Source organism: Podarcis filfolensis, assembly GCF_964270895.1.
Source record: "Podarcis filfolensis genome assembly, chromosome: 8".
In the NCBI taxonomy this organism is placed as follows: Eukaryota; Metazoa; Chordata; class Lepidosauria; order Squamata; family Lacertidae; genus Podarcis; species Podarcis filfolensis.
The window spans coordinates 3,198,540-3,215,824 of record NC_139611.1 but is presented as its reverse complement, the minus strand read 5'-3'; the positions used below and the strand labels follow the sequence as shown (position 1 = coordinate 3,215,824).

At 45.9% G+C, this 17,285-nt stretch overlaps 1 protein-coding gene across 1 annotated transcript in view; it reads left to right on the top strand.

Moving 5' to 3' along the window:
- Nucleotides 1-7,593: 7,593 nt before the first annotated feature.
- Nucleotides 7,594-17,285, top strand: part of GPAT2 (glycerol-3-phosphate acyltransferase 2, mitochondrial) — an 87,553-nt gene continuing 77,861 nt past the window's right edge. Inside the window, exons 1-2 of the mRNA XM_083629362.1 lie at nt 7,594-7,625; nt 11,985-12,055. The gene's annotated coding sequence lies outside the window, so the exon portion shown is untranslated. The remainder of the gene's footprint in view (nt 7,626-11,984; nt 12,056-17,285) is intronic.

Sequence of the window (17,285 nt, the reverse complement as noted above, 5' to 3'; positions counted from 1 at the left end):
ATTCAGGATCTGGAAGGACAGATCCTGAAGCTGAGGCTCCAAAACTTTGGCCACCTCATGAGAAGAGAAGACTCCCTGGAAAAGACCCTGATGTTGGGAAAGATGGAGGGCACAAGGAGAAGGGGACGACAGAGGACGAGATGGTTGGACAGTGTTCTCGAAGCTACCAGCATGAGATTGACCAAACTGCGGGAGGCAGTGGAAGACAGAAGTGCCTGGAGTGTTCTGGTCCAGGGGGTCACAAAGAGTCGGACACGACTAAACAACAACAACAAATTTTCTCTGGAGGAATGTTGGAGGGCAGGGGAATGCAGAGAGGAAACAGGAGTGTGAAGGCAGCCACAGACCTGCCTGCTCGTCCGTCCAGTTCAGTTGCACCGAAGTATTTATGGTGCAGTTTAGGCTACAGCTGTGTTCTCCCCTTGCTAGAGCACGTCAAGAGGAAAGCACCTAAAACCTCCTTACAGCTGCTTTCACAGGATCAGAGCCAAAGCCATGTCTGCACCCACCATTCTCCTGATAACTCTCCCCTGCAGATGATGATGTCCAATGGTACTGAAATCTCTGCTGAATATGTGATGTCCAGGTTTGACAGCCTGTCAATGGTTGGTACTGTCAGTATTTGATAGATGGCATGCAATGATGTCTGATGTTTTTTAATAGTTGACATTCAATGCTATTTAATAGCTGGCAGCGTCTGATAGTTAACATGCAATGTTTGGCTGCATTGGATTGATGACACATAGTGATGTTTTGTATTTAACAATATTTGATGACCATCAGCTTATGAAGCTCCCATGTCATGCCTATGGAAGCTAGGAACAGTTGCTGCCAGGCACTTACATTCCAAATGCTGAAATGTTTTTAATTTTTTTAAAAAATAAATGCTCATTTGAGCATTGCTCATACCTTTGGCCAAGATCACGTGTAAACATTATCTTGGCAATCAAAATGCTCATTTTATTTTGAATTCAGGTTTTTACTTTCAAAAATTGAGATGGAATGTCAGAAAATTAGGCAACTTTTAAATATTTGCAAATGGCCGTTTCAGCTCTATACAAAGACTCCCCCCCCCCATGCACACTTTTGTTTTTAAATATTATGTTTCTGTGTGATAGCATTAAACAATTAACCAAAAGGCAATGACTTCAGGCCCTTCAAAATGCAATTTTCTCTTGCAGAAGGGGGAACAAAAACTGCCGCTCCTGAATTACTGAAAGGTCAATATGACTTGTGTGCCTGTGACTTACTCACAAGCAAGAACAGCTTCCTGCTCATTTGAATGAAATTAAAAATAAATTTTAAAAATAGCTTTATTTATATAAAAAAATCAATACCACCCATCTAGGGCCTATGCCATAAGCAGGACAGCTTAGTGAAACTCATAATCACAATGTCATGCAAAACTATTAAAAAGTAATTTTAATTGCAGTAAAGACAGAGACCAAATAAATCGTGGTGTTCTGTCTTTTGCATTGAATAAGTATTGAAGCCTTAGATTAGCAGTACCCGGAGGTCCAGCGGTCCGCCAACCCCGTGGCCAGAGGGGAAAAACAATTCCAGAGACTTCTTGGTCAGAGAAAAGAGATTTATTGAGATCTGCGCAGAGGCAGCCAGTGGAGTCCTCTCCAAAGACTGGCTACAACGATACAAGTAAACAAGCATTTTTATACCTGAGAGTCTGCCCATCTCTTCCCACCTCTTCAAATTCTCCAATCAGCTGGCAAGGTTAAGCTTATTTCCTTATATGGCATATGGCTATCTAAACGCCCCTCCTTCCCTTGTTCGTGTGTTCTTCTCTTGCATTACTGCATCAGAGAGCATGTGCAGAGAGCCTGGCCTGCTAGCCGGCAGAAAGAGGAAGTTGGCCTCTCAGCTTGCAGAGCTAAAGCAATTGCGGTTTTGTTAGCTGCTTAACCACAACTGCAGAAGTTAGCTTAGGTGCAGATAGTATTGAGATTAACCCTTCAATTCCCTCCTCTTCTTTTGGACAACCTATCTCCTAGGTTCGTCCTGGTCTCTTGGGTTTATAATCCTGGGGGAGAACAATAAGGGCCATGATATTTTTTTTTTTTTTTTTTTTTTTGCATCACACCTTGTAAGCATTGCACGAAGCAGGGTATACAGAGGCAAAGAAGCAGAAGGATTAACAGCGGCCCTGCTAATAATACCACAATATGCCTGAGCCAACTGCCATGAGGCAGCCAAAAATATAACCAACCCCATAGATCACCTCCTGTAGTTTTCAACGGGTTTCCAGCTATCATTGTTTCCATGTGGTCAATGGTGGCTGAAATATTATCTGGGACATATCTATTTTATTGCTGAAGGGCCCACTGATACTCGTGCTCTATCAGCTGCCTTGCTTTTTGGGAGATTGTGTCCCACCTCTCTGAGGAGGAGCCTATTATCTTAACCAATTTTCCCACCTGTCCTTGTGGATGCTTAATACTCTCATGGTTTCCTCCCAACATACTGTATCCGAAAGGGGGCTTCTCCCTCTACATATATTAACATATACCCACAGGAATATATATCCACCCTTGCAGAGGCCTGACACACGGAGTGACCATATCAAAGAGTTCTGGCCCCAATATCAAAAGTCCTGGCGGTGCCTCAGAATTTGCTGGAAAAAAAAAGTCTCTACGTTGGGGACGCTGCCCGCGGGCGTCCCTCCCATCCACTTGTCCAGTCGTCTGGCGCTCTTCTGGAGATGGTTAGCTTCAGAGGATCATCAGGATTTGGTGTAACTGTCCAATCTAAAATAGCCTTCTTCACTTAAGTGTGGTGGACCCAAGGGGTGATGCCGGTGACTTTAACAGTGGTGGGTGTGGACAGCAGGACAGTGTGGGGACCCTTCCAACACGGTTGTAGAGGTGTCTGGGCCCAGTCTTTGATCCACACCTCGTCACCCGGCTCGAACTGGTGCAGGGGTTCAGTCAGAGCACACGGGGTGCGTTCGTGGGTCCACCTATTAGAAAGAGAAAAAATCTCGGGAGAATTACTGCACATAATTATCAAACTGCACATTTTGACTAGCATGGGGGGTTATTGCAAAACTGGTGGACAAAGGCTGGTCCATTGTCAGATCCTATTGACCTAGGTAGTCCATAGCGGGGAATGATCTTCTATAACAGGCAGCTGGTTACCTCGGACGCCCCCTCAGTTCTGGTAGGCCAAGCTCCAACCCATCCTGTATACGTGCAGACCACCACAAGCAGGTAGCGGTATAGTCCACAGTGGGGCAATTCAGTGAAATCCACAACAAGGTCTTCCATGGGTGCAGTTCCACTATGCTGAATCCCCGGGGGAGCCAAGGGTCCGGTTCTGGGATTATTCTTTTGACATAGCGGGCACTTCCTGGAAATCTGGGCTGCCAGTTGATAAAGGTGGGCTATGTAGAAGCACTGCTTCAGCTGTCTGGTTGCGGCATCTGGTCCCATGTGGGTGGACTCATGGTATCTCTGAGTAATCTGCCGAGAAAGGGACTCTGGAATCCATATTCTGTCATCATGAGTAAGGTACCATCCTTCTTTGGACATGGTCAGCCCCTGGGCATCTGCAGTGCCCCTCTCCTTTTGGTGTATATTGGCTTATCAGCGGTGTTCAAGATCCTTCCAGGGACCAGTGCTCCAATAACTGACGCTGGGGGCTGGTTCCCGGGCTGCTTCCTTGGCCACTCTGTCTGCTAGTCGATTTCCTCTGACCACTTCTCCTGGTCCAGTCTTGTGTGTCCATAACAGTGTGCCACTGCTACTGCCTCAGGTTCTCATACGGCATCCAGAAGGTTCAATAAGGCTTGTGGGTGGGCCACCTGGTTTCCTCTGGAGGTAAGCAAACCTCTTTCCTTCCACAAGGCTCTGGTGAGCGCTGTTATTTATGCCAGCCGGGCCGACGTTCCAGGCGGGAGTGGCTGCACTTCGATCACTTGGTCTTCCAAGGCTACCACTGCATAGCCTGCTTTTCGCTGTCCAGCCTTAACAAAGCTGCTTCCATCCACAAACCATGAAGGCCAGTGGGGGTTTGCTTCATCTTTAAGGTCAGGCCTGCTAAAATATTCTTCATCCATTACTTCAATGCAATGTGCATCTGCTCCTCACCTTCTCCTACCGGGGACAGGGTAGCTGGGTTGAGGGCGGTGGTGACCTGAAACTTCAAACGCGGATGCAGCAGTAACATCTGGCACTTTCTCATCTTCGCTTGGGAGAGAAAATAGGTACCCTTCATGTCCCTTCATGTCAAGCAAAGCTGGGACTGCATGCAGGGTCACACAAATGGTGTCTTGGCCAAAGGTGAATTTGTCTGCTTTGTTCAGTAGGGTGGCTACTGCCACAACTGCTCTCATGCACGGCGGTAAGCCTTGTTCTGTAGGCGTCAGGCGCTCAGATAGGTATGCCACTGACTGTTGCCAGCTTCCCAATTTTTGGCACAAAACCCCTTTCGCCGTCCCTTGGTCCTCATCCACGAATAGAATAAAGGGTTTCTCAGGGTTTGGGATGCCAAGCGCTGGGGCTTGCTGTAGTGCCTTCTTCAAATTCACGAAGGCTTGCTGTTGTTCTGTGCCTCAAACAAAGGGGTCTCTCTCAGTTCCTCTGGTTGACTCATGTAGAGGCTTGGCAATGATGCTGTAATTAAATATCCATATCCTACAAAATCCTGCAGACCCCAGAAAGCCACAGAGTTCTTTGGTTCTGGTATCAGGATAATAGCCTGCTTCCTTTCTTCACTGGTAACAAAAGGGTGTTCCACTGTGATTGGCATTGCCTCAAGATCCTATGTTGGAGCAGCCGCTCTAGATGCACCTACACTCCTTCAGTCGCCCTTCGTGGGATGGGATACTTATTTACTGCATCAGGATTGACAAACGGCTTGGGCTTCACGATTATTGGTGGGATATTCTTTGCCATTCCTAGGGGGTTGCCTTCAGCCCCTACCGCGGGGTTCACTTGTTCCAGAATACTGGCGGGGATGGGTCCCTCCTCTTCTTTTACCATCATGAGGCGCCAGTACTCCCTCAGGGGTGCCTCCACAACCAGTTCCCCAAGTGACATAGTGGACAATGTGGCTTCTCCCGATGGCTTAAAAGTAATTTGGGCTTGCAACTTTACCAACAAATCTCTTCCTAATAATAGAATAGGGCATTCTCTCTTCCAGTGCCCTTCCTGTCGGCAGATGGCGCACTGATTCCTCCCCAGACGGCTTCGCCCTCCTCCCCGGGCACTTCCTCTTTCCTGAGGGGTGGGGGTGGCTGCCTGTAATGCCATCAGCTTCTTTGTTTTATACTTCTGCTTTTTTCTCTGGGCTTCCTCATCTCTCTGATTGCAAGTGGTTTGAGCTATTTTCAACATCTATTCCAGCCCATGGCCGATGCACCTCTCATGCTTCTGGATTTTTTTTCTTTTGGTGAATATCGGACGCTGCCTGAGCTACAAAGGCAGCCTTTATAATGGGGCGTTGGCAATATCATCTGGGTTCTCCTCAAAGGTAGGGTTCTAATTTCTCCAACTGCACACACACATCAGCACTTGAAAAAGGCACATGTTGGACTGTATAAGTGCAAGGTGGTGCTTCCCCACCCTGTCCTGGGGGGCTGGTGGGTCATACACTCTGCGTAGAGGCATCATTGCAGTCCCACCCTTTTTCTGTGCCTTATGGGACTTATGGAGGGACGCCCTGGTTTCTGCTTCTATCCATTCCTTCTGTGCCAACAAATGGGAACTAACATCCACTTCTTTCGCATAGGGTTGTACATACTGTTGCAATCTCAATGTCTGATACTGTGTCCACATTTTTCCTTTCTTTGCTAACTCAATTAGTCCCTTCATAAACTCCTCATCATCCTCTTCCTCTTCTCAATTTGAACCCAATCATCATGCTTCGTAGCTGCTTTCCAGTTGGTTAAAAAGCATTTCAGAGGACTACGTTAGCTTGCCCCAGACCCCCCCCCTTTTTTTTTTTTTTTAGATACTCCGCTCCTAACCGGGCTTAAGATCCTTTCACACACCAACCACTACAGGCTGTGACTTAGCGAACTCGCGTTGCTAAGAAATGCACAGCCCTGCAATCGCTCGGCCAAGGGGACGCTAAGCCCCGGCCCACACTTGACAATTCAACCACTGGAGTATCTGACATGCAACATACAAAACACACCAAAATAATTTTCCCTCTGTTACCCCTTTCCCCAACCTTACTGGTGGCACTCTACTGCCACGTCTATTTCCCCTTTTCCCTTTTCCCGTCTGGCGGGGCGGCACCTTATTGCCACGGCCAGTTCCTTTGTTCCTTTTCTCTGGCGGCACTCTACTGCTCACAGCCAGAGGAAGCTGATCGGGCTTCCTACCACGCCCTTTCCCTTAGGGCTTACCTGCACTCCGCTGCGGACCTCTCCTTCGGCCGTCCTCTTTTCTCCCTCGACCAGGGGTGTCTCCACTCCGGAGCGGTGTGGCCGGCTCCCCCCACGAACAGGCAGGGGTGCGCACTTGGAGCCGCGAACGCCGGTCCGGGGCTGTTCACCCGGTCGAGTCTGGCCCCTCGGTCCACCTTTCGTGGGGTGGGGACCCATCCCGGACGAGCCCCCAAATGAAGCCTTAGATTAGCAGTACCCGGAGGTCCAGCGGTCCGCCAACCCCGTGGCCAGAGGGGAAAAACAATTCCAGAGACTTCTTGGTCAGAGAAAAGAGATTTATTGAGATCTGCGCAGAGGCAGCCAGTGGAGTCCTCTCCAAAGACTGGCTACAACGATACAAGTAAACAAGCATTTTTATACCTGAGAGTCTGCCCATCTCTTCCCACCTCTTCAAATTCTGCAATCAGCTGGCAAGGTTAAGCTTATTTCCTTATATGGCATATGGCTATCTAAACGCCCCTCCTTCCCTTGTTCGTGTGTTCTTCTCTTGCATTACTGCATCAGAGAGCATGTGCAGAGAGCCTGGCCTGCTAGCCGGCAGAAAGAGGAAGTTGGCCTCTCAGCTTGCAGAGCTAAAGCAATTGCGGTTTTGTTAGCTGCTTAACCACAACTGCAGAAGTTAGCTTAGGTGCAGATAGTATTGAGATTAACCCTTCAGTATCACCTTTTCCATTTGAGCCCCAGCACTGGTGGAGGCAGAAGACGTGTGGAAATTTATTCTCTCTCTTCTTTCCTGTTTTTAGGAGAACAGAAGGAGCCCTTCTCACATCTTCAAGACAGTTTATGCAAAGCTGGTAGTTAAAAATATATTACGAGCCAGTTGTTGAAACGCTTAAGGATCCTCTCTCTGTTACTTACATTGGCATGGAGGGCTGAAACTGGAAAAGCACAAACTCTGCCCTGTAAACTCTCCAGCTTTCTTTTGGCACGCATTTTTGCAGCAATGAAATTGTTTTGACTGATGAGCGCAGTCTCTGTTTCTGGTCAGAGTGGCGCGTGGTTTCTTGCAGGGCTGCAGACTCTGCCTGTGTGATATTGGAATAACGGAGGAATAAAAGACAAGAAGGCCTAGGAAGTTTTATCTTCTTCAGTACAGTCAACTGGCAACTTGCACTCCTTTAACCCGCATGATCACAGAGCCTGTGCAAGATCCTCCCAGAGCCCAGTAAGGAGGGCTCACTCAGGGCACCAGATCTGGAAATGCAGAGATGGTTGTGCAGTGAGTTTGGGGGTTGTTTTGACTGTATGCAATTTTGGGTTAAGGTTTGTTGCCCAGCACCCAAATCTCCCAGTGGTGCAAGATTCCAGGGATTCCAGGTGTGTTTCCTTTTGGAATGAGGGACAGCAGAGCCTACTATGGAGGGGCTGACAGCATTAACACCCCATTCTCCCTTAGCTGCAGCCTTGGGTTCAAACAAAAATCAAGCATTGCTCTGTCTCTCCGGCTTCCCAGCCTGCTGCTTCCACCTTCTGGCTCACATAACTCCCCTCTCGCCTGTCTTTCTAACTACCAGCCCTTTGAGGGAAGGACACCCATTTGCTATCTAGCACAGAGCCACTCCCTTTGTTTCCTTAATGGCTTATTACCTCACCAGGAAGCTAACCTGTCTAATCCAGGAATTAAAAAGGTCTTGGCATCCAGCCTATGCCCCCTCAACCAGCTCCACATATTGCGCAGTCGGAATGTGCACAAGTTGAGAGTTTACTGTATTTAGCCCAAAGAGTTGACCATGAGTGTTTAAAGTGGTAGGAAACTGGTGTAGATGATGCCTACGTTAGAAGCCCTTCATAGCAGCTATTTCATAAAGAAGTGACCTCTTTTCAAGTGTAGCTACTTGAAGCCCTGTAATAGGGTTGCCATATCTCAAGAGGTAAAAATCCAGACACAAAAACTTGTTGAGCCAAGCCAGATCTGACCACACCAGAGCCGGAGCCCAAGTCACCCATGCCAGAACCAGAACCAGAACCACCTGCACACACAAATTAAAACCTCAGATCTGGGACATTCACTTTAAAATGTGAAATTCCCCCCGGATGGGCATGTAGGACCCCCAAAAGAGGACATGTCTGGGAATTCCAGGACCTACAGCAACTCTACCCTGTCAAGAAATGCCTGTCACTTCCCAGGCTGCATCCCCACCGGTGATGTCATGCCTACCAAAATAGAGTCCAAGCCACTGACAGCTTTCAAAACGCTGCCATCTGTGGCAATTCAGCTGCTGCTTGGTTCCCAGGCCTGGGTCATCCATTGCTCCCTCCAACTCCAGTTAGGATTCAGGGGTCTTTTTTATTTTAAATAATTTTTATTGATTTTCTTTTCTCATAACAATTATTCAATATCATCATTTAGCATCCATTTTGTAGTTTCCCCCCTCCCTGTTGACTTCCCTCAACTTCCATTTCTGGTTTTTTACACCAAATGTTATATTCTGCTGTTTATACATAATGTTCTGTTATCACTAATTATATTTCTTGTTCTCTGTAAATAAAGTTGTAAATGTTTATTTAAATCCTGCCAATGAGTCCATTTTTTGTTGTTTTTTTGTTTCTGCAAGTATGTTGTAAAGGGTTCCCGTTCTTTTCCAAAGTCACTATTGTCCTTGTCACACAATTTGTCCATTAATTTTGCCAGTTCTGCATAGTTAATCAATTTTTCTTGCCATTGTTCTTTAGATGGTATTTCTCCAGTCTTCCAGTTTTGTGATATTAGGATTCTTGCTGCCGTAGTAGTGTACATGAATAATGTCCTGTTTTTCTTCGGCATTTCTTGTCTTGGAATACCTAATGAAAAGGCTCCTGGTTTTCCCACAAAAGTTATTTTAAACATTTTTTTCAATTCATTATATCTCATTTCCCAAATTTTTAAAATAATCTTACAATCCTACCACTGGGATTCAGGGGTCCTTCCTCTCTGAAGGGCAACTCCGGTGCTGCTGGAAAGTTGGGTTTCCATCAGTTCCATGCAGCTCATAAGCCCCTGCATGCAGCAGTTTATCTTTACTGAATAGGGGCTTCTTTTTCACTTCAATTGAACGTTGGCTTGTTTATAATGGTACACATTTACATTTTACCCACAGAGATATAGGTATATTGGCAGATTGTTGCTGTAATATTATCATGGAGGAACCACAGGATGTTTACAAATTTATCCAGGCAGCTGATTTTCAGAAGGACAGGTCACAGGGCAGTGTGATTTACAGTGTCGAAGGCCTTAGTCGGATCAATAAATGCCATGTACAAAGGCTGGTTTTGCTCCCTGCATTTTTCTTGAAGCTGTCAAGCCGTAAATATCATGTCCACTGTCCCCCTAGAAGGTCAAAAACCATTTTGGGATTCAGGGAGAATATCCTTGGATATAGTTAGGAGATGGTTTGCTAAACTCCTTGCAAGGATTTTGCCTGTCACAGCTAATAAAGAGATGCCTTGATAGTTTCCACAGTCTGTATTATCACCATTTTTGAAAAGGTTGATAATTATGGCATGTCTAAAGTCTGCTGGGATATCCTCTCTCAAAGAATAATGGAGAATAATGGCTCTCAAAGTGAATCATTCACCATGGGATCAGGCGTTAAACAGGGATGTGTTATCACCTCAACCTTATTCATTATTTTCATCGCCATGATCCTACACCTCATCAGAGGGAAACTCCCTACCGGGGCAGAAATTAAATATCGAACAGATGGAAAGCTATTTAACTTGAGTAGACTGAAAGCAAAGAGTAAGGTTACCATAACTTCCGTCATAGAGCTTCAGTATGCTGATGACAACGTAGTGTGCGCACACTCAAGGGATGACCTCCAAACCATTCTAAATATTTTTACAGAAGCTTACGGAAAGCTTGGCCTATTGCTCAGTACCCCAAAAACCAAAGTGCTGCACCAACAAGCATAAAACAACCCCTCTGCAGCACCACAAATCCAACTTAATGGTGCAATGTTGGAATATGTTGATCATTTTTCTTACCTGGGCAGTTATCTTTCCACAAGGGCTGACATCAGTACCTAAATCCAGCATCGCCTGAGCTCTGTGAGTGCAGCTTTCTCCCGATTGAAGTGCAAAGTGTTTGAGGACTGGGACATTCACAGGGAAGCCAAAATGCTTGTTTACAAAGCCATTGTACTACCAACCTTACTGTATGCTTGCGAAACATGGACCACTTATAAACGCCATCTCCAACTCCACGAAAGATTCCATCAACAGTGTTTCCGAAAAATTAAATATTACTTGGGAAGACAGGCAAACAAATGCCAGCGTACTGGAAGAAGCAAAGATCATCAGTGTCAAAGCAATGATTCTTCAACATCAACTTTGCTGGACTGGTAATGTTGTTTGGATGCCTGATTATCACCTGATTATCATCAGAGTTGTCAAAAGTTGTCACCAACCAAGGAAAGCTGCGCGCTCCACACACACACACACACACAGAGGCTTCATTTCAGCCAGTGTTTTTATGGCCCAGATGAGAAGCAAGTAGCAACCTAGAACAGGTACATAATAATGAACAGAGAAATTTCAGAGTGTTTCCTTCACTGATCTCTGAGTAAGCAGCGAGTCCTGCTCCCTCCCACACATTTTGGATTCATTCCTCTGTCTTCATCTTATGACTTGAACAAGTCATCCTTAAAAATCCCATCTACAACTCACTCATCTGGTGATAATGAGAGATTGACAACATCTTTGTATTCCAGACCAGTGGTAAAGAAAGACTGGAACAATTCAAGAACAATAGGAACTTTATCCATCCTGTGATAACTTTTCTATGCAATAGCCCTGCAAAAGCAAACCCTATGCTCATGCATCCCTTTCCAATATATTCTCATCACCCCTGGATTTTTACAGAATGCCCATAGTAATGGAAAGAGGAATTTGCCAGCTAACACAAATCAGCCAAAGCACCTTCTGCATACTTTGACCCTCAGGATGAGATGAGTATTTGCAGCAGTCGAGAAAATGACCTCAGTAGTGTAAGAAGGTAATTTCTGCTGCTTGTTATATCTGTGATTGTTACTGCATGGTGATCATCCCTCAATTCATTCATCCAAATCATTTATAATGATGCTGACCAGCAACGTGTCCAGGACAGAACCCTGTGGCCCCCCACTTGTCACTTTTTCCCCCAGGATGACGACGATCCATTAATGAACACTCTTTGGGTTCTGTCATTCAACCAGCTACATATCCACCTCATTCAACCCACATTTTACCAGCTTCCTTGTGAGAATACCATGGAGAACTTTGTCAAAAGCCTTACTGAAATCAAGATACACTACGTCCACAACGTTCCCCTTGTAACTCCATCAAAAGAAGAAATGAGTTTCATCTGGCATGACTTGTTTTTTAGAAACCATGCTCACAGACCAACTGTTGAATTATCTGATCTAGGACCTTTCCTGGTATCGATGTCAAGCTCACAGGTTGATAGTTACCTGGTCATATTAGCTACCATCAGACCAGACATCCCATGACATTCGCATGTTCATTTGAACATCTGACAAGATCCTTTACACAGTTACAGCTTTATCTTTAAATCAAAACCCCTTTAGAATTTCACTAAAGATCCGACTGTGCTTATCAGCAGGTGGAACCCAAGTTATTCAGCAGTCTTTACAATCTGGGATGAACTATGGTTACAGGAGCATGGAAAGGAAGGTAACAATGCATACATTTTGTGCCCAACATGGGCAGTAGAGCCAACAAGATGCTTAGGCTACATCTGCACTATATGTTTAAAATGCTATCACACCACTTTAACAGTCATGGCTTCCCCATATGAATCCTGGGAAGTGTAGATTGTTAAGGGTGCTACTCTGCTTGTTGTTGTTGTTGTTGTTTAGTTGTTTAGTCGTGTCTGACTCTTCGTGACCCCATGGATCAGAGAACCCCAGGCACTCCTGTCCTCCACTGCCTCCTGCAGGTTGGTCAAACTCATGCTGGTAGCTTCGAGAACACCATCCAACCATCTCGTCCTCTGTCGTCCCCTTCTCCTTGTGCCCTCCATCTTTCCCAACATCAGGGTCTTTTCCAGGGAGTCTTCTCTTCTCATGAGGTGGCCAAAGTATTGGAGTCTCAGCTTCAGGATCTGTCCTTCCAGTGAACACTCAGGGCTGATTTCCTTCAGAATGGATAGGTTTGATCTTCTTGCAGTCCATGGGACTCTCAAGAGTCTCCTCCAGCACCATAATTCAAAAGCATCAATTCTTCGGCGATCAGCCTTCTTTATGGTCCAGCTCTCACTTCCATACATCACTACTGGGAAAACCATAGCTTTAACTAGACGGACCTTTGTTGGCAAGGTGATGTCTCTGCTTTTTAAGATGCTGTCTAGGTTTGTCATTGCTTTTCTCCCAAGAAGCAGGCGTCTTTTAATTTCGTGGCTGCTGTCACCATCTGCAGTGATCGCTACTCTGCTCACAGAGCTACAATTCTCAGAGAGCTTGAACCATCCATCCCTCTTCCCAGGGAACTCTGAGGATTGTAGCTCTGCCTCCTCACACAGGGTGGCGGCAGCAGCAGCAGCACAGATGGCAGGCTGTTTTCGACCTCTGCACTTCCACACCCTATTTGCAATACATGCATTGGCTGCAACCACACTTTACATTTTTAGGTGTATCTTTAAAAAAGCCTCCACAATATGCAAAATGATTTATGGGAGTGTTGCACAAAGGGAGAAAAAATGCAGATTAGGCACATTCTGTTCAGGTTGCCCTCTAGCTGTCAGCCAGAGAGACACAAAAAAGACTTCGCAATGCACCAAATCACCCCTTTTCCAAACCACCCCCCTTCCCACCCGCTGTGCCCCTCTCCCTTTCTGCCAAGTAAATAAGCCAGGTTGACGTGTGATTTATTTATTTTCCTTACAAGGTAACTATTAAGAATGCTCCCAGCAGCACTTAGCAAAGGCATTTCAATCCCATCATCCCACGAGATGGTTAAAACGCCTCTGTAACTCAGGTGGTAAATTGCTGCCTGGTTTTGATGGCATTACATCCCAGAATGTGAACCAGTTGCATTTAAAGAAGAAGAAAAAGTAAAACCCCAACACTTTTTAAAAATTGCTCCAATTTTGTTTTTAAGATTCCCTCATCCGCCCACCCCATACATATATTTTAAAATTCAATTTCTCAACTTTATTTTGGTGACTTCCTCACTTTTTAAGGAGCAAGTTTTTTAATATGTATTTTTTAAATAATCTTGTCACAGCCAGCCACATACTTTAAATGTGACCATTAATAAATATCCCTGAAATGCTTACAGGTTTGAACAGCGATGTATCACTTCCCTCCTTGACCTGAGGAAGGCAGCTATGGGGCAGGGGGTGGGGGCTTCTATGGCTGTTCCTTCCCCCCACCTGCACTCCTCTTTAACAAGCCTCTGCTTAGAATGGCAGGGCACACTCAGGAACCTGCTATTCAGGGCACAATCCTATACTTGAGACACACTGGGCAAGGGCTCTGGGATGTGGTGAAGCTGGAACTTATATGCCACCATCATAACAGATACTTAAGAAAGATGCCCTCAACACGCCAGAGCCTTTCTGCCAATGAAGGTAAGCCAGAAGAGTGCCTGAAATGGGATGGCGAGGTGGGCAGCGTGCGGAAGGAGCACACTTATGGCACATATACCTCTAGTGACAAAGGTGGAGCAAGGAGCGCCCCAATCACACACTGGCTCTTTCAGGAAACACAATTTCACGCACAACAGCTGAGTGCCAATTCCTGCGCACAAGAACTACCAACAGCCCCCTGTGTCTTATCAGGATTCTGGAAGCCCTTTATGCTCCTTTCCTGCTCAGAAACACCCAGGGGCCAGTTTGGGTAGGTGGAGTTGACCCAGGACTGGAATAATAATAATAATAATAATAATAATAATAATAATAATAATAGAGCACCTTCTGTGTAAAGGTTCATGAGGCAACTGCACACAGATTTTAGAACGTCTCTCTGACATGTGGACTACAAGAGGAGAGGGCTTTTGGGGTGCACAGGTGGGGGTGGGGCTGTGGCCGGGATAGATGAAGGAAGGATGATGGAGGAGGAAGCATTGTAGTCTTGTGGGCCCCAGCAGGCAGGGCTGACCATAATGGGCCAAATGACAGGAGGGGATGGTCACACTGGTTGCTGGGAGAGCTATGTGGTGCCCCTGTTGTTTGCCTTAGGGTGGCTATTTAATTATTATTATTATTATTATTATTATTATTATTATTATTATTAATAATAATAATAATAGTATGAAGTTGTACCCTGGAATCAAAGCAGTGCCAGTGACTTTTCTGGAAGGAGAACATGGGTGGTGGCAGTTCATATTGTTATGACTTATTCCATCTGGCTGGGGCTCCCTCTACAACCCCTGCACTTTTTTTGGCATTGATTGCCACATTCACACCTGACCTTCAAAGCACTGGACGTGGTACCTTGGTTTACAACATAATCCATTCTGGAGGTCCGTTTGTAAACCAAACCAAGTTGTAAGGCACGCTTTTGCCAATGGGGCCTCCCAAAAAATTTTGTTCGTAATCCAAAAAAAAATGGGTTGTAATCCAAAAAAAAAGGTTGCAAACCGGGACACGCACTTCAAAGTTTGACATGTGTGTAATCCAAAACGTATGCAAACCAAAATGTATACAAACCAAGATACCACTGTACTACATTACTTGACTTCCCCCAAAGAATCCTGGGAGATGTAGTTTTTAAGGGTCCAGAAAATAATTAGGAAATCACTTTTTTCCTCCCAGAGCTAAAACTCCCAGAGTTCCATGGTAAGAGGGATTATTAAGCCACTCTGGGATGGCAACTGGGGTCTCCGAACAACTCACAGCACCCTTAACAAACTACAGCTCTCAGAATTCTTTGGGGGCAGCCGTGACTGTTTGAAGTGGCACCCTAGTGCTTTAGATGTAAGGTGCACCCTGTGGCTGAGTCTTGGGTGAGACTGGGGAGCTGCTCTGTGAAGTTTTGCAGTGTAGCTTTGAGACCTAGGAGCTTCCTCCCTCTTTACCTTGATACAGCTTTCAAAGATCTGGTATGCAAAAGGTATGCAAAGGATATGTGTGGAAAGGGGCTTCCTCCCTGTCCCTAGTGGGGCCTGAACTCCCATCTCCTGCTTTTTGGCTCCCTGTGCATTGAGCCCCCGCTAGGCTGCTGTTGTGTGTCTGTGGCTGCCTGCCATGTTGTGTGTCCTTCTGACATCTCTACTTGGCAAGAGAGCATTTTCCTTCCTGGCTGGGTCTTGAACCCTTGCCCTGGGGTGGCAGTATATGATGTGCTCTCTGCAGTCCCAGGAATTGTGTAGGTGCTGTGCTGTGTGCTTTCTCATTTCTCCCCCCATGTGTTGTGCTCCTAAAACTGTGGTTTGTGAGGCTCCTAATGGGAGTCCAAGCCCTTGCCTGTGAGGGTGCTTGGAGACTGACAGTACTAGGTCATTGGTTGTGGTGATGGGGTGTGTGTATGTTCTGATGTCATCTTGGGTGCTATATACATGGTCATGAAATCATGGAATTGTAGAGTTGGTGGGGTCCCAAGAATCATCTAATCCAACCCTCCCCCCCCCCCCGGAAGGCAAGAATGGAAAGGATGATGCAAAGGGTAGGCTAGGGTTGTGTTTGTATCATTGTCTCTTTAGAAATCTGGTTTGCTTTTCTTTTATTAAGACAATTAAGACAATGAACTGTATTTTTATTTTGCAGTACATCCAGATCTATAATTATTTTTATTAATTTTGGTAGCAAAGAGAGTTTGATTTGTGATGTTGTCATATATCTATGACAAGCAGTGTGAAGTTGTGAGTTCTTCACTGTAATCATGGTTATTTTTTTATTCATGCCTTGTTGGACTTAAATCATGTTAATTATACTTTTCCTTATTATATAAAATGAAAGACTCCCCCCCCCCACACACATTCTTTCTTTCAAAGAAATGCAGGCACAATTTGCTGTTTCTTAGGAATTACAAGTGAAAATAAAAGGAAAGCCTGCTGAGGTAGATCTTAAATGTTCCACACCAGAAAAAAACCATGACTATTCATTGTTTGGCTTTCAACAGGTTTCTGGTCAGCTCTGCTAGCTTGTTTTATTTTCTGAAAATCTGGTGTATAATCATTCAGGTGTAGATTTGTGATGGACCATGCACATAGGGGACGCGGGTGGCGCTGTGGGTAAAACCTCAGCGCCTAGGACTTGCCGATCATATGGTCGGTGGTTCGAATCCCCGCAGCGGGGTGAGCTCCCATTGTTCGGTCCCAGCTCCTGCCCACCTAGCAGTTCGAAAGCACTCTTAAGTGCAAGTAGATAAATAGGGACCGCTTTATAGTGGGAAGGTAAACGGCGTTTCCGTGTGCTGCGCTGGTGCTGGCTCGCCAGCTGCAGCTTCGTCACGCTGGCCACGTGACCCGGAAGTGTCTTCGGACGGCGCCGGCTCACGGCCTCTAGAGCGAGATGAGCACGCAACCCTAGAGTCGGACACGACTGGCCCGTACGGGCAGGGGTACCTTTACCTTATGCACATGGCAATAAGTACCTGTCTGGATCCTCCCCCTGAGCCACTATAGTCCGTCCCCCTGCCCAGCAAGTATTTTGCAATCAGCTCTGGGGGCCTAGTAAGACAAAAAAGCAGGCCCTACGAGCCCCATGTCTGCCCATCTCAGTGTCTCGTGCCTCCATAAATCCTCCCTCTAATAAATGATGGTGATGATAACCAGGCAGCCGTTCTTGTTCCGCTATCAAAGCAACTGTGTGGGAAGCTTGCTTTGCAGTTGCCCGTGAGAGATAAGTGGAGGACCTCATTAGCCAGTCCATTTCCATTGGTCAGAGAATCTGGCAGCATTCAATTGCCTGCCGCTTCTTTAATTAAATAGGACACGTTTTTAGTTAATGTTTTCTAGGGGG